Here is a 16236-nt window from a genome sequence, read left to right as displayed (position 1 = left end):
TCACAATGTAGTTTAAAAAAAATAAAATTAAAGAATCATTCATTACATTTTATTATTTTATTTTAATATAAATTAGAAATAGTATTTTCATATTATCTCAAACTAATATATAAATGTCGTGCATTGCACGAGTCTGTAACTAGTAGAATAACTAGACCTTTTAAAAAAATAAATTAGACCCTATTATTAACACTCCTATGGGTGGGAGTGTTAGTTGGGCCTGATACCAGTAATCTAATCACCGGTATCAAAATTTTTATGTTGTTGTAGCATTAATGATGCAGCAATTCTAACAAGTGTAAACCCGGTGTTTGATACGTCGGGTTCTATACAAATATGAAACCGGCGAATTGTTCATCGGTTTTATTTTAACTATGTCAGAAAAATAAAGTATTACAAAGTAAAAAAATTAAACCAAACATTTTTATTAGAATTATACTCAAAAGGGGCAAGAGGAACAAATTCCAAAAAAAAAAAAAGAAATTCTAGTTGTTACCACCCCTCAAGTCTCACAATATGCTCAATGCAAACCACGACGCAACTGTTCCAAATTGTTTTGGAGGCTTGCATTGCTTTTAACTGCATAGAATATGCAAGTTTCAAAGTATTGTGTGCTCTAACCATACTAATCTATTCTTCCCTCAAGTTAAGATTTTCCTCCCTCAACTTTCGATTTTCTTCGATCAACTGATCTTTCTCTTCAATCAAAGCAGTCAACTTATTGATATTCATCACTTTTGCCATCTCTTCATCCAAAAACTCTTTCAATTTTTGTGAAGCGCATAGGATAAAACTCATAAAAAATAAATGGTTTGGCATCCCAACCCAATAAAAATCGAAATGGATGCAATGTTTGGCACTAAGGCAAACACATCACAATGTAGGGTGATTCCAAGGAAGATTGAGTGGAGACCCATGAAAAATAAATAAATAAATAAAAGACCAATATTGATTTTATCCGCTATACTGAATTTCTTAGTGTTGAGCTTTTTTAGATCCTACTTTATGTAAATTCTCTTAAATCAATGTAATAATATAGTATCCTTATTCACTTAATAAGGAGAATTTTTAAACCAAGACTTGCTACGTAAGGATTCCTCATTAATGTGCTGCCGCGGTCCTCACATTTGCGACCGCCGCGGCTCCACCGAACAAAGGTGATAGACATGGCAATCCCCATGAACCTGAGATGCCTCGTCGGAATTGGCGTAACCTTTTCGACCTTGTGAAAATCTATGGATGCTCATTCCTCGATAGAAGCAAGCCAACTACAACAGAATCCCTCAAAAGGTAATGGCGGTTGACTTTGGTTGTTATTTCCTGTTTTAACCCACCCTAAGTGTAAGAGAACAAAATTACCAAACAAAAAGGTGTAAGATTAAGCAATGTAGTATATTATTTTAATTTGGAGATTTTGTTTTGTCATTCCTCGATATAAACAAGTCAACCACAACAGAATCTCTCAGAAGGTAACGACGATTGACTTTGGTTGTTATTTCATGTGTTAAACTAGATTCAATTAAACTATAAATCATTGTGATTTTTAAATTATAATTTGCAATCTGTAAGTATTATAAATTTTATATTCGAAAATATTTATAAATTGTAAACATTAATAATATTGATTGGCTATTACTAAATTTGATTTCTTAGAATATAGTTTGGAAAATATATTGTCAAATGTGTTTGTAGTTTCAAGAGTTATTATGTTAATTTAATGAATCATGATCTTAAAATCTCAAATTATGTTAGACACTAAATCATTTAATTTTTGTTATTTGGGAAAATATATTATCAAATCTGTGACAGTTTCTGTAACATCCGTAATTTTTATTAGTATTTATTTTATAACTTTTATCATTTAAAAATAGAATTTTTAGTATTAAGTTAAGGACCTTCAACCTTTTCTTTTCTTTAAGTTTTATATTATTATTATTATTATTATTATTATTATTATTATTATTTTATTATCATTTTATTATTATTATTATTATTATGGTTATTCGAATTAGGTTTGGGAAGGGGAGGAAAAGAAAACGATTTTTTTTTTATAAACAGTACCTGCGCAGCTTCTTTTTTTTTTCTTATTTCTTCCAATTCTATTTTCCTTTATAATTCCTTATTCCGGTCACTCCTTGAAACGAAATTTACACCATTAAATTCCTTATTCCGTAAGGAAGATTTTAAGACCACTATTGATATTTTTCTGATTGAAAAATATAGTGGTCGGAGTGGGTATTTTTCACCGGGATAATGTTAGATCTCGACCTTTTAGGCGATTTTAATAATGAAAGGAGTGTACTTTTGGACTCCCCTCATCGTTGGCTATCTCGTGATAGTCTCGGTTCACGATTCTGACATCTCCGGCGAACCTCCGGCGGCCGACCACCGTGCTCCGACGAAACTCCGGGGAGCCAGTAATGAGTCAGATAGAACCCGGACAAATTAATTAGTGTTTTGGGATGAGAGGTAAACTTAATTGCTTATGTTTATATATATATATATATATATATATGAGTGTTTATTGGTATATTGTCATATGATAATTAAATGTATGTTTGGATGATGAATGTTGAGTAGTGATAATTAAATGTATATTGAATGATGAATGTTGAGTATTTGATTATCCTTTAATTGGTACTTGATTTATATATACGGTGATTTGAGATTAGAGTTTCAAATATTCCCTGTATAGTTGAATTTATTGATATAATGTTTTGTTTCTTTTGAAATCGTGTTACTAATGTAATTACCTATTGAGATAATTAGCCGTGAAATTATACCATGGTAGAATAAGAATGTATATGAGTTCAAAAGATTGAGAATTATAAAATTGTGTTGGTTTATGTATGAGTTAGTACAAAACATAAATAGTTAGCTTGAGTGGGTATATTCAATGGTCTGGAGCTTTGTTGATACTGTAATCACAGGCACCTGGGTAGGGTGTTATTTTGCTTTAATTGAGCTTGTACTGTGTCCTGATACCGTATTATTGAGATAATCATTATGAGGTTAAAAGGGTACGTGTCCTGAAACTGGAAACAGTTGGAATATTGTTAACCATGAGACCATTGCGTATATTTCACTTAGGTCTAGCTGGGCCCTTAAAAATAAAGATAATAAATTATAATTTTATTGTTTGAAGTAAATTGAGTCATATACGAGATTATATGTTTATATTGTATTCTTGATTGATTGATTGTTAATTGTTTGATTAATTAAATGTTAAGATGCATGAAATTATATATATATTTGTATATATAAACGTAGGTAATTATTCTAATTGAGTAGGCAGCTCACCCTTTGCCACGTTGACATTTTCAGGCTAGGTTCAGAGATTCTCCTATTTGTTAGATTTTCAGGTTTACTCTACATTCAGGCTGACCATCACAAGCGTCTTATTCCCATTAGAAATTTTACGAGCATCTATTAGGATTTAATATATTGTTGAACTGGATTACTTTATTTAGATTGAGTGAATTTTTATTGATCGATTAAATTGTTTTATTGGTTATTTAGCCATTTGGTTATGAATTTTTAATGAACGGTAATTAAATGGGGAGCCTTTATGTAGTTATATTCGTGTTTATGCTTAATTATGATAGTTGCTTGGTTTTCTATGTGTTTTCAATGTGACCCGAGACGAGGGTTACAGTTTCAAGAGTTATAGTTCATTAAACAATTTTGGGTTTGTAAAAGTATAATTTTGGAACCCAAATAATGTTAGATACTAAATTATTTAATCTTCATTGTTTTTATAGATTTTAGTTTTCAACTATGATCAAATATATAATAATTTTAAGAGTTATGAGAAAAAAATTCCTACAGAAAAATATAAAAAAAAAATAAAATATAATTTTTATTATAGTTTTTTAAGACAAAAATAATACTTATATTCACAATGTAGTTTCTTTATTTTTCTTTCGTGTTAGGTTTTTTAACCTTCTATTGTGCTGATTACCGATGCTAGAGTATCAGAACTTTCCTTTGCTGTTATTTGAAGTGATTCTATCAGATAAATTTTAGTTTATTTTCATATTCGTACTGACATCTCGATATCATATTTGATAGCTCTCTGATGCTTTGATTTTTACTTGCCATAATTTTTTGGTTGTTGTGTCTGCGTGATATAGAGCTGCCTTTTTTTCTTATATTAGGTGGCTAGATCCCTTTTTGTTTTCCTGTATTAGTGATCTGACTGCGTTTTTTTCAATTTATTGGTCTTGGTTTTGGTTTTGGTTTCATTATTGATTCGGGAGTTTCTTTAGATATATCGGTGATGGATCTGGTATGGTGGATTCCTGGAAATTGCAGTTGTTCTGAACATGCTGATTGCGGGGAAATTCTCTCCCAATTCATCTATTGATTTTCAATTCGTTTTCTTTTAGTATAGAAAGAATTACCATTACAAGTTTTAGAATTGTAATGAGACGTAAAGATATAGGAAATACTTTGTTGTTGGACTGCCTATGGTGGAAAATTGCATGTCTGGGTACAATAGCGGCATGTTTCCTTATGGCCGGGTATTGATTTTCAAAATGATTGGGGATTGTATTATATTTGCGGCATGTGCATAGCATTGCTGAACAGGCAGGTCTAACATAGTATAGAAAGGAAACCACCATCAAACTAATGCAATAATGTCAAGAAAATAGATAAAACTTTCAGATTTTTTTTTTTCTCAAACACAAAATTTGAAAAATAAATTCAAATTAGAAGCTCGTAAGCATTTTTCTTTTTATTTTATTTAAGGGAATAGATTGATCTGGTACAAGTTTCATCTGCACAATTTCCACAACTATGTGCAAATGCCTGCAGGATAATTGCTTAACTAGATTGAAACATTTAGCTAAGGGGGAAAGAGTTATCTGTTATTGAGGTCAAATAAGTTCATGTTGCACTTGATTTTGTTAAGATTGAATATATTATGTTCCATGTTATCTTCTCCCCTTTCATATCAGTGCTTCTAGATGATTTCACTATCCAAGTAATTGTTAATGTCAAGAGTATCAAACTGTTAGTGACAGTAGTATGAACACCTGACACTTGAGGAGCAGCTCTGGCACATGGGCCACATGTTTACTTTCCCTCTTAGTTGTTTCCTATTTGCTGCAGTTGCGCAGAGAAAGAATTGCAGAAAGAATAAGGGCATTGCAGGAGTTGGTCCCTAGTGTTAACAAGGTCAGTCTATTTCTTTCTTTTGTCACTGCCACATCCATAAGATGTCGGTGGCGGAGATGCGTATGTTGAGATGGATGTGTGGTCACACGAGAAAGGACCGGGTGCGTAATGAAATAATTAGGACAAAAGTAGGGGTTACATCTATTGAGAATAAAATGAGAGAAAACCGACTAAGGTGGTTTGGCCATGTGAGACGTAGAGCGCTTGATGCGCCGGTTAGGAGAACCGAAGAGTGGCAAAGGGATGTAGTGGTGAGGGGTAGGGGAAGACCTAAGCAAACTTGGAGGAGGGTGATCGAGAGTGATATGAGTTTATTGGGAATTGAGGAAAATATGGTAGTGGATAGGACGGAGTGGAGGGAGCGAATCTGTGTCGCTGACACGACTTGATTTTCACGGTTTTATATGATGGTTCATGTTAGCCGACCCCGAATCATTTCGGGACTAAGGCTTTGTTGTTGTTGTTGTTGTTGTTGTCACTTCACGTATTTGATTGCAAAATTGAATGATGGCCTCTGAGATTTTAGTCTACTGCTAGTAATATTATCCTTATCGGAAATGCACTTCAAACATGAAATAACTAGGAATGATCTTAAATCCTAAAATCCACAGCCTAAAACACTTGCCTCTTTCTGCATGCAGAACAATAAGAACACAAAATGTAGATTGACCACGGTAAATCCTGCTAACTGGTTTATTCAACTCTCCTTTTCTTAATGGATTAGAATGCATATAACTAATATTATGTAGTAAATAATAGATGATTTTCAATGGCTTCCCTTTTCATAGAAACACCTTGCACACTGTAGGAATATTATGATCCACAAAGATATATTGATCCACGTATAAAATAAATCGTTTCCGCTCATGCTAAATCCGAAAAAGATATAAATAGCAGAATAATGGAGAGTAGATACAATTCAAACGGATAAAAAGATCTAATAAAATATATAAACACAGACTAAAGAGAAAGAAAAAAAAAACAGTAAATCTAACCCGACAAGAGGAGGAAGAAGGAATTTCCTTCTTCCTTCTCAAAGTAGATCCACAAAAGAGAAGAAAGCTCGAAGATTTTGATAGAAAATAGTAAAAAAAGAGAAGAAAGGAAGGATTACGGCAGTTTCAGAAAAGTTTTTTTCAGAGCAAAACGAAAACTTTCCCTAATGAGTAATTAAATTAAAAAGATTCATTACGGTGTATTAAAATATTCAATGCACAGTAGTGAAACTTTCTTTTAACCATAGTATGTAGGTCTATTTTTTTTAGAACTCTAATGTATTTTAAGTAGACATATTAACCTTTTCAATATTTAAATTTTATGGATATTAAAGCATCTCCAAAATATTCTTAGTTCGCTTTCTAAAAATAATATAAATAATTGACTCTTAGTGATTTAAGAGTGACTAATACATATTATCTCCAACAACCCTCTTTATATTTGCTATCTATTTATTACTCTATTTGGAAAACAATCAAAGTAGATTGTCTCTAACAAATCAACACAAGATCATAGAGAAAGATGAAGAGATAAAATCAATTGAATGGAAGCAAGCAGTGCGATTTCATCCTCTACGATGGGGGTCGAAATTCTCACTCTAAGGGATGATTAGGGTTGGCCGCATGGGGTATAAATAACCTCTTGTATCTAAATCCTAGTTAGATAGAATTAGGTTACTTATTAAAAGTTATATTCTGAATAATACTCTTATTATTATTATCTATAATTATATCTAAATATAAAGATAATATTAATTTATTTAATAGGATAATAATTAGAAGCAATTTAATCATAATAAACCTTCTAACTTAATTATCCTATAATTAATTTAATCCACAATTATATTCTAATTACAATTATCAAAATTAAATTAATTCCCACATGTATACACATGAATTTCCTCCCCCCCCCCCTCTCTCTATATGGGCCTTAGTGGACTAAGTTGGGCTTCCATCCATTACTTAATATCCATTCCTCATTTTGGTTCCAAGTCTTATGTGTAACCCATTAGGTTCTTATTACTAATAGTCGTATACAACCATTAAATTAATTTCCCAAAATTACATTTAATCTTTGTATAACGGAATGAGTGCGAGGACTATGATTAGCAGAACCGTAAACATTCCCCCAGAGCTATAAGAAGACAGGTTGATTCCGTCGTTGACCTTTCCGTATTAGTTATAGTATAATTCGATCCTTTATCAACTACATCTTTGAACTGAATCTTATGACTACGGATTATGTCAAGTCACATATAGCGAGACTTTCGTTTTACTTGTACATGCCGAGTTAACTCTGAATAGATAGGTTAAGTGAAATCTCTATTTCAAGTCTTAAGCTATCACCTTGCAAGGATTTAAAGTCAAGTCTTCCACAAGCGATCCTTGGACATATCTCTCATTTATCAGGAGTGACAAATGCTCAATCCAATGTTAACTATTCTGCAATTACTACCTATGATACCCAATGCTTGCCCGCACACACCCCAGAGTCATCTCTGTTATGGATCGTGTTTGAACAAAGTCAAAGTATCACATTCCATAATCCAGAATCACTAATTAACATTCCTTTGAGTCTGAAGATTACTTATACCTATTAATACCAATGTGATGAACATGTGACATAGGATAAATGCATCCATCCTGTTATCTCAAGTTGGGTCCCCAATCCTAATGAACTCCTCCACTGGATCCATGTAACTGTCCAGATATCTACATATCTGAAGCCTGTGAGATCAGCTCTCTGTCTCGACAGAAAATATTATTACATGCAAGTCTCCACAATGTTATGTCAATCCCTATTCCAAACATATTACTAGATTTGGGGTAAGTTTATTATAATGTTTTGTCTCACTTCATGCTTGTATTAACACTTTATAATCATTTTAAATAAACTCAAGGATTTCCTTTTATTAGACTTATTTAGTTCTTAAAAGTAATTGCTTTTATATAGTTTGAAAACCATATCTTATTAAAATAAATGATATAAAAGAACAATTCATTTACAGATGGTTTATATCCTAGAACAATTGACTATAGGACACTAAACCCCAATAGTCTCCTTCTCCGGCATTACGTGGTGGCAATCGGCTCCGCAATTCTGCCACTCACTGCTTTTTGATAATATCTGTAATGTTGGTCACTTTAGATTTCGCTGACTTATTTGTTTGTTTGTTTTTTGCTTTTTATTATTTTTTTTTATTTTTTACTTTGTTTTTCCGTTTCCCTCCCTGTGTTACATTATTTTTTTCTTTTTTTTAATAATATCGGGTTTTCAGTGCGTGTTCTTGGGGTGCTAACCTAGTTGGGATTCCAGGATCATTACTACTGTATCGTCCCAACTTCTATCAAAAAAAAATATTTAAAATTGTTTAATCCACGAAATTGGTTATATATAATAAATTTATATAAGGGTAAATTTGAAAAGTGAAAGTTTAATTATTTTGGAAAAGTTAGCTAAAATTAAATCTAGTTCTATATAATATGGGATTACTCTTACTCTAACAATATGTAATAATTTACATATATAATGTGCACGTTTATCTTTACTGAAAGAGTGATTACGATGTAAATCATAATTATAAATTTCAATTAATTCAAATTAGTTGCAGTACAAAAGTGAAACGAATTTGGATCAAGAAATAGGAAGACATGGTCAACGTAAATTTGGGCTGGGGTAATATTCCCATGTGCAATTCTTTTTTCTTTTTAGGTAATTTGCAGAGAATGAAACAGTTTATGACTATATTATTGTGGGTTAAAGTATAAATTTACTCTATGATTATTGAGGAATAACATATTTAGCTCTTGCGTATAAAATAATGTAAATTTTAAGTTTAACGTTTACCAAACAGTACAATCTCAAACAGGGGCGGAGCTAGGGGGTAGGGGAGGGTCTCCCGACCCTTCGGAACACCTTGACGAACAGTGGTTCAGTCCCGAGTAGCCCCAAAATAGTTAACATTAGTACTTATAATGTAGAATGTGATTATATGACATAAAACTAAGTTTACATAGTTGGTTGTAGTGATAATTGAAGGAATCTCTACATCCAATTGGTCTTATGTTCAAATCTCTAACTCTTTACTTTTTATCTCATTTTAATTTTTTCCCTTAAACATCACTCTCCTTTAAAAAATATCAATATTAAGTATCATTTTTAATCATTATTAACCTCATTCTCCTTTATTATTTTAAATTGTGTTTTTTTAGTTACAAAATTCATGACCGAGAAGACAATTTGATGAATAATTTCTCAAATTGACCAAACTTGTCAACGTTAGGGATAACATTGCTCTTGACTGCCAATGTTAAAGGTAAAATTGCACCATTTTAGACGTTAGGGGTAAAATTATTCTTAGGTGTAAACATTAGAGTATTTTTGCACCTTATCCTTACTTTATATTGAATCTCAGTTGTTTTTTACTTTAATGTTTCCAATTATGATCAAATTTACCCTTATATTATCAAAAATTTGAAAATTTTGATTTGACTACTATGAATCAAAGCCTTAAGTCATTATTAAGAAAAAAAAATCTTCATGCAATGGAGCCCCTCCGGACTTTGAGCTCTGGCTCCGCCACTGATCTCAAACCTCATTAACGAAAGATGAGTTTTTTTCATGTGCACCTTCATGTTCTAGGTACTCTCCAACCTCTAGCTTTCTAACCATCCAATAAGACTTGACATTGCACATCTTAAGTTAATTAAAAAAAAAAAACTCGTCTTCCATTAATGAAGTTATTTTCCGTTAGTGGGATTTGGAATTGCACCGTATGTTAAGTGTTTGGTTTAAAATTGTACTATTTTGTACGTAGAGGTTAAATTTGCTCTCTTCCAATAACCATATGGCTAAAACTGTAGTTTATCCTTATTACTGTTAAGAGAGAAATTGTGAAATAAATTTTGAAAGAGACAATGACCATGTTTGGTAAAGAGCTTTTTAGGGTAAAATTACAGGCTTGAGCTACTTTAGAAGTTGACTAGTCAGATCTGTAATAATAGTGTTTGCTGAAGAAATGTTTGAAAGAGCTTATTGAGTTTAAAAGACTAATTTTGAAAAAGCTCATTTTATGAGGTTTTTCAATTAGCTTATTGCTTCATCTCTTTTTCTGGACATTTTTACCCCTACTTACTACACTTTAACCTCAAATAAATGTTTTATCATATTTTTATTTGTCATTTACATAAACAGCTACTAGCAATCAGCTAAGTTTTACTAAACAAGTTTACACAATCCGTTAATTAAATCAATTAACCAAAAAGTCAATCAGCTAACAACTAATTGTCAAACAGAGTCAATATATGTTATTGTTGTCGATTCTCAATTTCATTTTAGCATGTTTTTTTTCTATATATATATAAAGGGCGGCCCGGTCGCATTACGCGTTCCCGCTGAGCGAGGGTCCGGGGAGGGGTCCCACCACAAGAGGCCGCTCCTAAGACTCGAACCGTGACCTCAGGTCACACGGCAACAACGTTTTACCGTTGCGCCAAGGCTCGCCCTCTTTTTCTATATATATATATTAAAAGTTAAATTTTTATATAAATTTTTTATCCACAAGCCACGTGCACTTAAATATAATTCTAATTTACATGTTCACTTAAGTTGGGTCACTACAAAAAAAAAGGTTTATTACGACACTTGCTTAGCGACGCATTTTGACATGTGTCTTCATAGTTTAAAATTTAACCACGCTTTTATATTTGTGTTGGTTTGTATTGTCACTTAACGACACTTTTATTATACGTTGGCATTTAGAAAAAGTAACTACACTTTTAAAAAAAAGCATCGGCATTTTTTTGAAATTAAAGACGGTTTAGAATTTGCATCATAAAAAAGTGTCTTGATATTTTTTATTTGAATGTAATTTTATTTTTTGTCCCTATATTTAATATTCAACCACGCTTTTAGACAAATAAAAAAGATTACCTCAAAACTAATAAAAAAATAAATTTTATTAAGAAAGAAAGAAATAATTAAAAGCCTTAGTGGAGTTAAAACGTGGTGCATATACTAACCAACTAACAAAAGTAATACCTAATTACCCATTAAATACAAACTACTGTCTAATATTAATTTCATATCCTAACATCCGGTGACTTCATCTTCTTTGTTTTACTCTAGCATGTATTAGCTCCTCCACCATTGACTATAAGACGAATGGGTTTCATTTCGCCTGTGGTATCTTTCTCTTTCTGAATCTCGACAATTTTTCTTCTAATTCTTGGTTTTTATTTTTTTCTCTGGTTTTTTAGCTTTTCCTTTTCTATTCTTATGTTGTTGATTTTTGAAATGCAGTAGAAACCTTTAATTTGTGAGTTTGACTATCGATTTTTTTATTTCTAGATGAGCAGACGAAAGATGGAAGAATGATGTTGCTGAGATAAAGGAAGAAAAGACGAAGTTAATCGATGGTTTTTGTTTTAGTAAATTTGAACGGCTGAAGCTATTTTTGTTATCTATAAACTTATACTTGATTTATTTGAATATGTAGCCTTTTCAATTTTCAACCGTTTGGGATATTTGTATTGATTTTGTGTTCATTTTTTAGTTTAAAAAGTGGTTCAATAAAATGTTGGACAATATATTGTTTATTTACATTCAGTTGCTCTTGCTCTACTTGATTTTTCATATGTATTTTATATTACTAATGAGCCGTGTGAGACTACTTATATTTAACACTAATAATAATGATTACATTTTTCAATTAAAACAACGTGATTATACTTGAAATATAAAAAAGTTATATTGAAGTATCATCAAAAGTATATGCATAATTAATTAACAAAAACATAATAGGTTTGTAGTTAAATATATAATTCTCGTGACTTTAGTGATGCTTTTAAAATTTAAACGTCGTGGTTTTTTGTGTAGCAAAAAATGACGTGTCGTTAACTTTGCGACATTTCATTAAAACGTAGTGAAAGTTTCAAAAATATAAAATATAAAATATAAAAAAATTACGACGCTAAAAATATAAACGTTGGAAGCATGACGACGCTTGTGACGACGCTTTGAATTTACCTACACAAGCTTTAATGCGTCGTTAAAATTAACGACACTCGATTTAATGACGCTTGCGACGACACTTTAGAAAGCGTGGGTAAATGTTTAAGGACGTCAAAAAGCGTCGTTAAACCTTAAATTTTAGTGTCATAGTAGACCATTTTTTTTTGTAGTGGGTATAATATACTCCGTTTTATAATATATGTCTTTTTATTTCTAGAGAATTTTTTTTATTCCATAATACATGTCATTTTGATTCAATCCATATACATTAATTGATTTTTATTAAATATATATTTTTTTAAATTGTCGTTTTACTTTGAGAATAGATAAAAAGATAATTAGTGGATGTAATTAATATTAGGGTAATAAAGTTTTTTAGTTAAAGTTAATTTTTTTTAAAATTTTTGTACTTTAACCTTAAAGTGGAACAAAAGTATTACATATACGGTCTGTAGGTTTGTTTTTAGGATAAATTATAAAACTAGATCAAATGAGAGGTCCATTTACATATTTAACCCATTTACTCAACCTACTACATATCTAGACTGATTTTGTGTGACTTTCCATAATACCCCTAACCTTCCCACTTCCCCCTTACTGGAACGTTCTCTCCCTTCTTCTCCTTGGTTATGCGAAACGGTTGACAGCTCCTCCATTAATGATTCCAAGACTTTTGATCTTCCTATCTTCCTCTAAATTGCACGAAATCTGCACCATTTCTCCAAATCACAATGTATTTCTCTTCTTCATCTCTTCATCTCTTGATCCTGCAACTTCCTAATCCTAGAAAACGAAGCCATGGTTCTTCCTCTTCCATTTCCTGCTCGTTTCTTGGTTTCTTCTTTCTTATGACCATCGAAGAAATGGTGATTCTACGTTATTTTGATCGTTTTTCTCAGTTTATCATATTGTTTTCGTCGAAAAATGTAAGTATATATTGTTTTTTCTGCGTTTTTCCCATTAATCCACTTAGCATATGCGGTTTTCGCGAAGTCTGTGGGGAGAAATTTATCGATTTCACTTTGCGAAACGATGATTACTCGAAGTTTGGGAGGTAATTCGATAAATTTCTCTCGCAGACTCTGCAAATTCATCATTTCGCGAAGTCAGAAGGTCACATTTCTCCTCACAGACTCCGCGAAATCATCATTTCGCGAAGTCAGAGCGTTACATTCCTCCTCGCAAACGTCGCGAAATCATTGTTTCGCTAAGTAAAATCACCCTGTTCCTTGCACATTTATGTTCGAATACTTAGCGAAGCCAAATCTTCCTTTTTTCTACCTAACACGAATAATTTTTTCTGAAGGTGATTGAATACATAATATTCATTCCTAGAAGTCGGCGTGCTGGGGTGCCATGAGAGACATCCATTTCAAAAGGCCTGGACTTCCAACCATCGGTGGTGAATATGAGCTTACACCGTGGGACACATCCATCCCTCAGTGGTGAATAAAAGCCTATGTGTCGTGAGACATCCATCCATCAGTCGTGAATAAGAGCCTGTGTATAATGAAGTGATTTGTTAGGAGTTTATTGTGGCAATCTTGTTCTGTACCGTGAGACACATCCATCCATCGGTAGTGAATAAGAGCCTATGTATTATGAAGTGATTTGTTAGGAGTTTATTGTGGCAATCTTGTTCTAAATTTTGATAATGTTATGATTTTAATGTTAGAATCTGTTGTTGTTTGGTATTTTTTTTATATACCACTTCGCAAATTAGCTTCAAAACACATCCAGGCTCCGCATATGCTAATTAAATTCATCAAGTAAACCCAAACATTAAGTTCGCAGGCTTCGCATAAGATCGAATCTGCGAAGTCAGATGGGAGGGAGACAGACGCGCGTAAATATTGAGGGTATTATGGAAAAATCACACAAAATCAATCTAGATATGTAGTAGGTTGAGTAAATGGGTTAAATATGTAAATGGACCTCCCATTTGATCCATTTTTGTAATTTTCTCTTATTTTTTGTGGATAAATAATTTATTAATCCCTATATTTTCAAAAACACATGTTAAGGTCCCTAACCTTTTTCTCAGTGAACTGTTTAGTCCTTCCGCTTGTTTGTTAGAGTTTTTACCGTTTATGAATTTGGAAATGACTAAACTACCCTTTACTATTTACCTTCAAATTTCAGAAGAGGAAATCCAATTTAGAAGAAGAAGCTATTTGTATGGAGAACAAGAAAAAGAACATACCCAATGTTTACGAATTTGAACGATTAAGAAGAAAATCAAGAAGAAGAAAACTCAAAGTTGATTTCAAATGCAGTAGAGTTTAAAAGAAAGGAAAATAAAGGAAAAGAAGAACGCACATTCAAATTGACTAACAGAATCTTCATAAAAGTCTAACGGCGTCAGGGGTGAATCCAGAGGGGGCGGGGAGGGTCGGTCGACCCTCCGGCCCTCCGGAACACCCTTGACGAACAGTGGTTCAGTCTCGAGCAGCCCCCAAAATAGTTAAAATTAGTACTTATAATATAGAATGTGATTATATAACATAAAACTAAATTTGCACAGTTGGTTGTAGTGATAATTGAAGGAATCTCCACATCCAATTGGTCCCATGTTTAAATCTCCATCTCTTCATTTTTTATCTCATTTTAATTTTTTTTCCCTTAAACCTAATTCTGCTTTAAAAATATCAATATTACTACCTAAGTATCATTTTTAATCATTATTTACCTCATTCGTCTTTATTATTTTTAATTGTATTTTTTTAGTTATAAAATTCATGATCGAGAAGACAATTTGATGAATAATTTCTCCAATCGACCAAACTTGTCAACGTTAGGGATAAAATTGCTCTTGGCTGCCAACGTTAAGGGTAAAATTGCACCATTTTAGACGTTAGGGATAAAATTGTTCTTAGGTGTTAATGTTAGAGTATTTTTACACTTTATCCTTACTTTATATTGAAGCTTAATTGTTTTGCACCTTAATATTTCTAATTATGATCAAATTTACCCTTATATTATCAAAAAATTGAAAATTTTGATTTTGAATCAAAACCTTAAGTCGTTATTAAGGAAAAAAAATCTCCATGCAATGGAGCCTCTCCGGACTTTGAGCTCTGGCTCCGCCACTGAACGGCATGGACTAAACAGTTCACCGAGAAAAATGTTAGAGACTTTACTGTGTGTTTTTGAAAATATAGGGACTAATAAATTAATTACTTTTTTTCATTGATTACGTTGTACTAAATCATATTTAAAAGAAAGTAATTAATTGAAGTTAGTTGCATTGCAAATAGTGAAATGGAATTGGAAGAAGAAATGGGACGACATGGTCAATGGTCAACACAAAATTGGGCTGCATTGGGCTAGTAAGAATATTCCCCTTCTTTCTTTCTTTTCCTCTTTCACGTTTATTTTGGTGCAAGAATCCAAAATCATGAAATTCTCTTAACATTAAGGATCAAAATGGTGTTTTCGTAGGAAAAAAATAAAACAGGATAAAAAATGTTTTTAAAAATCAATTTAGTACAAATTAAATTCAGATCTCAATTTAACTTTTTTTTTTTTATACAGTTTATCTGATTTCTTGGTTTGAGGCTCATCAGACAATTTTTAAGTGGATCCCTCACAATTAAAGTTTTATGCATACGCTATGACTCGAATTTAAGATTTAACTTAATTGATTTGATACTCTTAACCACTCAAATCAACCTTAATTGATTAAATTTGGATCATTTTAACTTTTAAATTGGTAATATTTGATAAAATAATCTAAAATTCCACTAGTTTTAATATTTAAAATATATAAAAATTGAACTAATATTTGTTAATAAAACTAAATTGATGCGTAAAATTAGATTTATTTACTAAACATTTTTGACCCTTAATTCAGTTGTCTTAAATGATAATTTGGAAGAATTGGGCTTAATATACTAGGAACTCTTTCAAGTTGGACTACAAAAATTATTTGTCTCGTTTTTTTTTTTTTTAAGTTGTGCGCAATGCACTTACATTAAACAAATGAAAATTACATTAAAGATAAAGAAAAACCCTCAATCCACCTCCCACCTATGACCTCTCAATCAT

The 16236-nt window shown here is 31.8% G+C and overlaps 1 long non-coding RNA gene across 1 annotated transcript; it reads left to right on the top strand.

The window, feature by feature from the left end:
* The first annotated feature begins 2009 nt into the window (after positions 1-2009).
* LOC136235452 (uncharacterized) lies at positions 2010-11784 on the top strand. Its single transcript, XR_010691806.1, has 3 exons — positions 2010-2469; positions 5116-5181; positions 11527-11784. It is a non-coding gene; the product is annotated as an uncharacterized lncRNA (long non-coding RNA).
* The last annotated feature ends 4452 nt before the right edge of the window (positions 11785-16236 follow it).

The sequence above is a fragment of the Euphorbia lathyris genome, chromosome 7, assembly GCF_963576675.1.
Source record: "Euphorbia lathyris chromosome 7, ddEupLath1.1, whole genome shotgun sequence".
Lineage (NCBI taxonomy): Eukaryota > Viridiplantae > Streptophyta > Magnoliopsida > Malpighiales > Euphorbiaceae > Euphorbia > Euphorbia lathyris.
This window is presented reverse-complemented; position numbering and strand designations above follow the sequence as displayed.